The sequence below is a fragment of the Nematolebias whitei genome, chromosome 21 (assembly GCF_014905685.2).
Source record: "Nematolebias whitei isolate Nwh7 chromosome 21, NemWhi1, whole genome shotgun sequence".
Classification (NCBI taxonomy): Eukaryota; Metazoa; Chordata; class Actinopteri; order Cyprinodontiformes; family Rivulidae; genus Nematolebias; species Nematolebias whitei.
In genome coordinates, this window is record NC_056518.1 from 3,759,261 (window position 1) to 3,767,183 (window position 7,923).

General features: G+C 41.3%; 1 protein-coding gene and 1 pseudogene across 1 annotated transcript in view; one reads left to right on the plus strand and one right to left on the minus strand.

The window, feature by feature from the left end:
* rab11fip5a (RAB11 family interacting protein 5a (class I)) overlaps positions 1-7,923 on the minus strand; it is a 95,183-nt gene that overhangs the window by 18,167 nt on the left and 69,093 nt on the right. The gene's annotated exons all lie outside the window — the stretch shown is intronic.
* On the plus strand, positions 4,915-5,032 carry LOC119427942 (annotated as a pseudogene).

The following is a 7,923-nucleotide window of genomic DNA, read 5'->3' on the forward strand; positions in this document are numbered from 1 at the left end:
ATATATATATATATATATATATATATATATATATATATATATATATAAAGCTTTCAGCTCCTGTTTTTGTCATGTTATCTTTAAAATTTTTTGCTTTAGCTTTTAGTTTAGCTTTGGGTTACCATTTAGCAAATTTTTGTTCTATGCTGCCACTTTAACTTTCAGCAGCCATTCAGAACTTAGGATTCACATCCCATTCCCACAGAAAAAGCAAATGTCTCTTGTTTTGTTTTACTTTTTAATTTAAAATATAAATAACAACTTTTAAAATCTTTATTTGTGGCACAAATCACTAGTTCAAATTTCATTTTGTGTTTTTATAGGAAAAAATCTTACAGAATCCCAGTTTTCTTTGCAACAATAGTTTTCATTGAAAACACAGATTGTGTTTGGAAAATGCAGTTTCCTTTTTTTGGAACTAACTAACAAAAAGCCACACACCACTATCTAATATTTGAACTTGAAGACTCTCAGAGACAATGCTTGTCAAATAAGACAGGAAAGACAATTTCCAGTGTCAACAACCTACATTTACACAAGTCCCTGCCTTGACGTGCACTTACAGTCACTAAGGGTATGATTTCTGCTCATTTTCAACACACATGTTTTCCAGACTTCCAATATGACACCAGACATAAGGAAACACGTTAAAATCCCAAACCAGACTTTAGTTTAGTAATCAAGATCAAAGAAGAAAAAAACAACAGTAATATTATGGGAAAAGTGGTGAGAATTAAATATAAAATGAAGGGACTTAATTTGCAATCAAACATGTAGAATAGTGTTAAATGTGTTATTACCACAAGGTGAAAAGAAAATAACAAAACAACACCTTTTTCCCCTCAGATAAAAGGACAGATTTCTGAATAAAATCATAGCACAAGTGTGGTTGTATGATGTTAGGTGACCCTGTGCAGAAGGGGGCGGAGTCTGTGTGTAAACGTGTGTGTGTGTGTGTGTGTGTGTTGTGAAGTTGATCTTGTGTGCTGTTGGAATCAGGGCAAAATAATAACTGCTAATTGGCCTGAGGTTTTAGTTTCCACTCCTGTTACCACAGCTAGTGCACACACAAGAAACCTGCAGAAGAGTCCTGTTACCACAAGCATGTGTGTGTGCAAGTGTGTTTTAACAAAGTGATAAATCATCAAATGTCACACCACAAAGAAGAACACTCCTGAAAACTGGCATGGAAGACAAGCAGGCGGAAGCAGAGCAGCAGGAGGAAACTGAAGAGACAGCAGGACAGAAATTCTTCTTCACCTTCTCACCAAGCGCTGAGTATGTGCAACCTCACCTGCACTGCTGGGTGGCTGCTTCCAGCTGCTGCTCTGTCTCGTCCAGTGTTGGCTTTGGTGCGATACCTTGTGCTGGGCTTAGAGGCATTGTCACTGAAATATTGGCAAGGGGAGAGAGGGCACAGAGAGCTACAGGGATGCTATTGCTTTCAGGAGTTAGAGGAGGAACAAAGGAGGTAGGAGAGGGAAAGATGGGGTCAAGCTGAGCAGAAAAAGACCCCTGTGTCGCACCTGGATCACTTCCAAAAGATGGCAGGAAGATTTTGTCAAAGGTAAGTGTCAGTGCACCTTCAGACTGGGAACGGTGAAGTGTGGCATCCTGTCCCTGGGCACAATTTGAGAACATCTCAGCTAAGGCACCATGCTGATTCTCTGCCTCTCCATTGTCTTTTGGATTACAGTTCATATCCAAGAATGGCAGCGGTGCAGGCTGGATTTGTAATCCATCTTTGAATGTGAGGCTTGTTACAAGATTTTCCATCTTATCCTGAGCACAATGGAGTGAATCTCTGAAACCATAGGTCTGGCTGATTTCACCCTCAAATTCTGAGAATTCATTTTTGGAATCTTCTGGTGCTAAAGCAACACCAGAGTTTGTTTTAATGTCACTTAAGTCCTCACAGGTAGTTGAGTTTGCAGGGTGCAGAGGCTCATCCTGTTCTAAGACACCAAAAACTTTGGAGGAAGGATGAGAATAGCAGGTTTGGCAATCCTGCAAGTTAGAGCTGACATGAAGGCTTTGAAGGAAGCTGCTGCTACCCTGATCAAATGTTTGTGCTTGTGAGAAATTACTGTCAAAGACTTGGTGAAGGTTGTTCTCATTTAGCCTGATGTCAATAAAATCATCAAAATAGATAAATGGCACATTAGTTTCAGGTTCTCCTAAAACAGTATTCTTAAAGGATGCATCCAGCAAATCATGCTTAGCAGCAGGAGAAGTTGTGATGTGTGATGATGGTGGTGTGGAAAATAAATCATCGAATGGAGACGCAGGAATCATCACATCTCTAGTATCTTTGATTAAGTAATCAAAATTCTCAGAGAAATCTATCATAGAAACTGTACTTTGTTCTTTATTTTTGTTGTCGGACAAAATAAAGGATTTGAGCTTAGATTCAAAGGGTTGCATCAACAGGTCTGGATACATACTGGAAGTGTTTGGTGTCTGAGAATCTTCACTTTCTGTTTCCTGTTTAGCAGTTGCAGGTCTTAGTGTTGGCATCTGAGGCGTCAAAGACACCTCTGAACTGTTCAGATTTATTTTTTTCCAGTCATCTTCATGCTTAGTTATCATTTGTTGGGAAACATCAATTAACCGAAGATCATCTGACCTGTCAGCAACAATGTCTTCAGTCTCTGAGTTTATATTTTGTACCAAGACAGACTTCTCAAAGTGGACTGTGTTGCTTTCAGCCTCAGAGGATGATGCAGAAAATTTGTCTGACTGACAGGAAAAACAGGAGAGGCCATCATCTTCTGCTGAACTGCCAAGGCCAGAAGTACTAGGATCTGGAGAGTTGCTGTCTAGTTGTGCAGCCAAAATGTGGATGGAAGCTGGAGTAATAATAGTGTCAGTTAAACCGTGAGTAGCGTTGCCGTCCTGTTCCGTTTCAGTGCGAGTACTCAGGTTTGGAGAGTTAGATGGAGTGTTTAAAGTTATGTCATCACTCTCAAAACTTCTCTGCTCTGGGATTGTTTCAAGAAAATGTTGGAAAGTGTCATGGTGATAAGTGTTATTGTACTTCAGAAGGTTGGGAGCTGTAGACATTTCAAATAAAAATGTGCCCTCAGGTTGATGATACAGAGAGTCATTAATGTTTGTGTTTTCATCAGCATTTATGACAGGCCATAACTCGCTTTTATTGTTGTAGTGTTCCAGTGGATGGTCACTGACTGCATTTTGCTGTGTTCTGCTTTCTGCTGTGAGGTCCTCAGTGGACTGCAGTCTGCAAGCAGCAAATGCATCAAAAGATTTATCCCATTCGGAATCAGGTTCAGAAATAAAAGGGTTTGATGACTTCTGGTGTGGAGGTTCCTTCCCTTCCATAGGAGATGAAGGAAAAGGTCTTTCCACAACTTTGGATGTCACTTTGCTGTTTAGATCAGTGTCAGTGTTGACACCCTTTACAGCTATGTCATTGAGGATCAAGAAAGGGTTAGGGTTACCTGCCTGTGGAAAATGTTGAATAATGGGGGGTCTGGAGCTGGAAAGATAAGGCAAAGGAGGTGGTGAAGTTTTTAGGAGCTGAGTGGTTAGTGTATCTTCACAGAAAGGGTTGTGCGGCTGGAGCGAGTAGAATGGGTTGCAGTGGGGTGCAGGAAGGGGTGCAGCTGGTGAGTGGCAGAAGGGGTTAGTGTGGCGCAGTGTAGAAACCACAGAGGCAGAATCTACAAGGTAACCTAAGGGGTAGTGGCTAGGTGAAAAAGGTGGTGAGATGGGGTCAGTGTTGGGCTCTACTTTAGTGAAGACCACAAGGCTGTGAAAGGAAGAGCAAACAGTCCTCTCAATTAGTTTTAGTTCATCATACAGTTAAAGTCAAACTTGCAGTAGGTGTTTGTCTCAAACCACAAATTAAAGGTGTATCATGCTAAATATTATTGGCATAATGAAGAGTTTTACATAAAATCCTATAATGTTGCAGCCGTAAATTGGAGTGGGGATTTTTGTGTATCAGAGTAACTGTTGTGAAACAATTCAGAAGTCTTTATCTGATGCATAGCTAAATTTTGTAATTATGTTTGTGGAAAACTTTGAAACTTTGCTGCCATAGAAGTACATTCAACCTAAACTTGAACAAACAAACAACAAAAACAACAACAACAACAACAAAAAACTATTGACCTGCAGAGAAAAGAATACTGTATACCAAAAAAGAAAGTGAGAATTCTTTGTGATTTTGATAAAGCTTGTTGGAAACAAACAACAAATAAGAAAAGTAATATATGCTTTAGAAATGGGTCCAGTTTATGGACAAGCTTAAAATGACTTGTTAAAATGTTGCTGCTGCTCTTATTTATGCTTGTAAATAACTACATAATTCTGTGTATTTGTGTATTGACAAACTGACTGAGGTATAAAGATTTACAAAATAGCATTTGAACTGCTGAAGATGATATGTAGGTGGCTAGAATTGTTTTAAGATGGAAGCAATCCACTTTGGCTGTTAGTTCATCAGTCCTATCACATGGAAGTTTTTTTTTCTCCTACAAACTAAAGCCATTCAAAAAGCCATCTACAACATCCATCCATCCATTATCTTTACCCGCTTATTCCATTTTGGGTCACGGGGGTCACTGGTGCCCATGTCCAGCAATCACTGTGCAAGGGGCGGGGTACACCCTGGACGGGTCGCAAGTCCATCACAGGGACACATAGAGACAAATGAGACAACCATTCACTCTCTCACTCACACATAGGGACAATTTAGAGTTACCAATCAGCTTAACATGCATGTTTTTGGTCTGTGGGAGGAAACCGGAGTACTGAGAAAAAGCATGCATGCACAGAGAGAACATGCAAACTCCACCCAGAAAGGCCCCTGGACCAGGATTTGAACCAGGGACCTGCTCGCTGAGAGGCAGCAGCTCTACCAGTTGCGCCACCATCAATATAATAATTGTTTACGGCCATACCACCCTGAAACTTCCAATCTCGTCTGATCTCAGAAGCTAAGCAGGGTCAAGCCTGGTTAGTACTTGGATGGGAGACTGCTTTGGAATACCAGGTGCTGTAAGCTTTAGGGGCAATGTTCCCTTTAATTTTTCATGTGTCTGGGCAAACACACAAGCTCCTTGCGCGCACTGAGGACCATTGTGAGCAACATCACATGTGCACACTGTGATCACACATCAGTATCACACCTGTTCAAAACCTGGGATCATAGCAAATTAAATGGCTTACTAAAATAATTAAATTACAGCAGCAATTTTCATTTGCTTGTCCCGCAGGGATGAAGTGTCTCCATTCACCTTCAGCTATGTGTCTCAGAAAACAAAGTAGCAAAACAAACATTTTAACGTCACAAACCAGCACAAATGTAGCACTAACCACTCATTGTATGTACTGGAATTTTTGACGTGGGTGGGGTGTCAGCTTCACCTCGATCATCTGTGCGCCCTGCAGACAGTGCACGTTTTATGCACAGGAGCGTCGCCAGACTGCTCTGCAGAGCGCACAACTGCCAATGTGTTAGAACTCCTGCATACATTTCAAAGATAATAAATAAAAAAGCTTACAGTAAAAAAAATACGAGTGAAATGTTTGATGTGTATTATTCACATTGCACGTTTCAAAATTAGTCAAAAATAACAGGATCAAAATGTTAAAAAGACAGTCCAATGTATTATCTAAAATAAATGAATGGATTGTCCTCAGCTGGACAACAGAAAATTGAAGTGCCTGAAGACAGTGGTAATAGAGATTGGAGCAGAACAACACACAGGACTGAATTCAGCTGAGAAGAGTTCGGGTCGGACATTGAAGTTTGTGTGTGTGTGTGTTTGTGTGTGTGGGGGGGGGGGGGGTTAGGACGCTTGACAGAATCGAAGCTCTCTGCTCTCTAAAATAGTAATTTATTTCTACAGGTTGTTAGCCTCATTGAGCCTCGTCATTTACAAGAGAGACCTGTTTTTAATCAGTTTAACAAAATGTTTAACAACCTGTTAAAATACATAAAAATGCATCTCTTTTATTATAAATTTTCTGGGGGAGGACTCACGGAACCCCCCCCCCCCCCCCCCCCCCGGACCACCTGCTATTTGTGTTCCAGCATCAATTGTTTTACAAATTAAGCCCTGACCCCACCCCTTGCACAGTGATTGCTGGACATGGGCACCGGCGACCCCCGTGACCCAAAATGGAAGAAGCGGGTAAAAGATGGGTGGGTGAACAGAACAGAAGGTACAGTTCAGCCGGTGGCTCCTCTTTAATAAATTACCCACTTTAGTTTGTGCTTGTATTAAAGGGTGGAAATAACTAGAAGCTGGTTTAGCTTCACTTCTTTCTGCCCACACACATTGCAGATGCTCGCATAAAACCTTTACAATCGCCAATGACCTCAAAGGAAGCAATTTTTTCAACAGCACATTATTACCTTTTAGAAAGTGACATCATCATCCAACAATAGTACAGATAATTCAAGGGTAATTTGACAAGCAGTTCCATGTTTCCATCTGCATTGCAAAGACCTGCTGTAACCAGAGATTGACCAGGGGAGGTATGTTCAGAGCTTCAGGTACCACTCAGACATACTCGTACACAGGAAGTAAACATCTACACTAAAACATAGATGCCTTTACTCCACATGTACCTTCTACAATGTGAGATTTACTGGGATATACATACAAAACATATAATGTTATTATGCCATACTGAATAAATATTATTTCCATTGAAAAACTATTGCAATGGGGATCTGGGTTATCTGGGTGTCCAAATACTTCTTTAAAACATCTTTAGTTAATCCAAAATGCTGCTGCCAGAGTCTTAACTGGAGTTAGTAGGAGAGATCATATTTCTCCAGTTTTAGCTTCTCTCCATTGGCTCCCTGTCAAATCCAGAATAGAATTCAAAATCTTACTTCTAACCTACAAAGCTCTCAACATCCTAGCTCCAACTTATATTACAGATCTTATTGTTCCATATTTTCCTAACAGAGCACTTTGCCCTGTGATGGACTTGCGATCTGTCCAGGGTGTACCCCGCTCCTCACACAGTGATTGCTGGACATGGGCACCGGCGACCCCCATGACCCAAAATGGAAGAAGCGGGCAAAAGATAATGGATGGATGGAGCACTTTGCTCACAGACTGCAGGTTTACTTGCAGTTCCTAGAGTTTTTTTTTAAAACAGAATGGAAGGCAGAGCTTTCAGTTATCAGGCTCCACTCTTGTGGAACAAACTTCCAGTTTCAGTCCGTGAGGCTGACACATTGTCCAGTTTTAAGACTAGGCTTAAGACTTTACTTTTTGATAAATCCTATAGTTAGGGTTGGCTTGGGTTTCCTGAGCTATCCCTTAGTTATGCTGCTATAGGCTTAGACTGCTGGAAAAAAAATTGACCACATTTCTTCACTATGCTACTGTCTTCAACCTGTTTTGTATTTGTAATTATTTTTTCTATCCGGGACATGCATTTTTGTCTTTCAGGTACACCTGGACCTATATCTGGACCTACCATTCTGTGTTCTTTTGTCTCTCCTTCCTATCCTCTCAAACCCAGCCGGTCAAAGCAGATGGCCACGTGTACTGAGCCTAGTTCTGCTGGAGGTTTCTTCCGCCCAGCATCCTCACCAACATTTATATGTGCACCATTGACAGCCTGCTGACAGGCTGCATCACAGGGTGGTATGGGAACTGCACCAGTCAGAGCTGGAAATCTTTACAGAGGGTGGTGCAACTAGCAGAGGACATCACTGGTAGCAGTCTCCACACCATCCAGGACATCTACCACAGCCGATGCCTGCGTAAAGCACGCAGCATGATAAAGGACCACACCCACCCAGCACAAGGATTCTTCCATCTACTACCCTCAGGTAGACGATACAAGAGTCTGCCATTGCGTACAAAAGACGAAATGATAAATGGACTGTACTTATATAGCGCCTTTCTATCTTATTTCAAGATACTC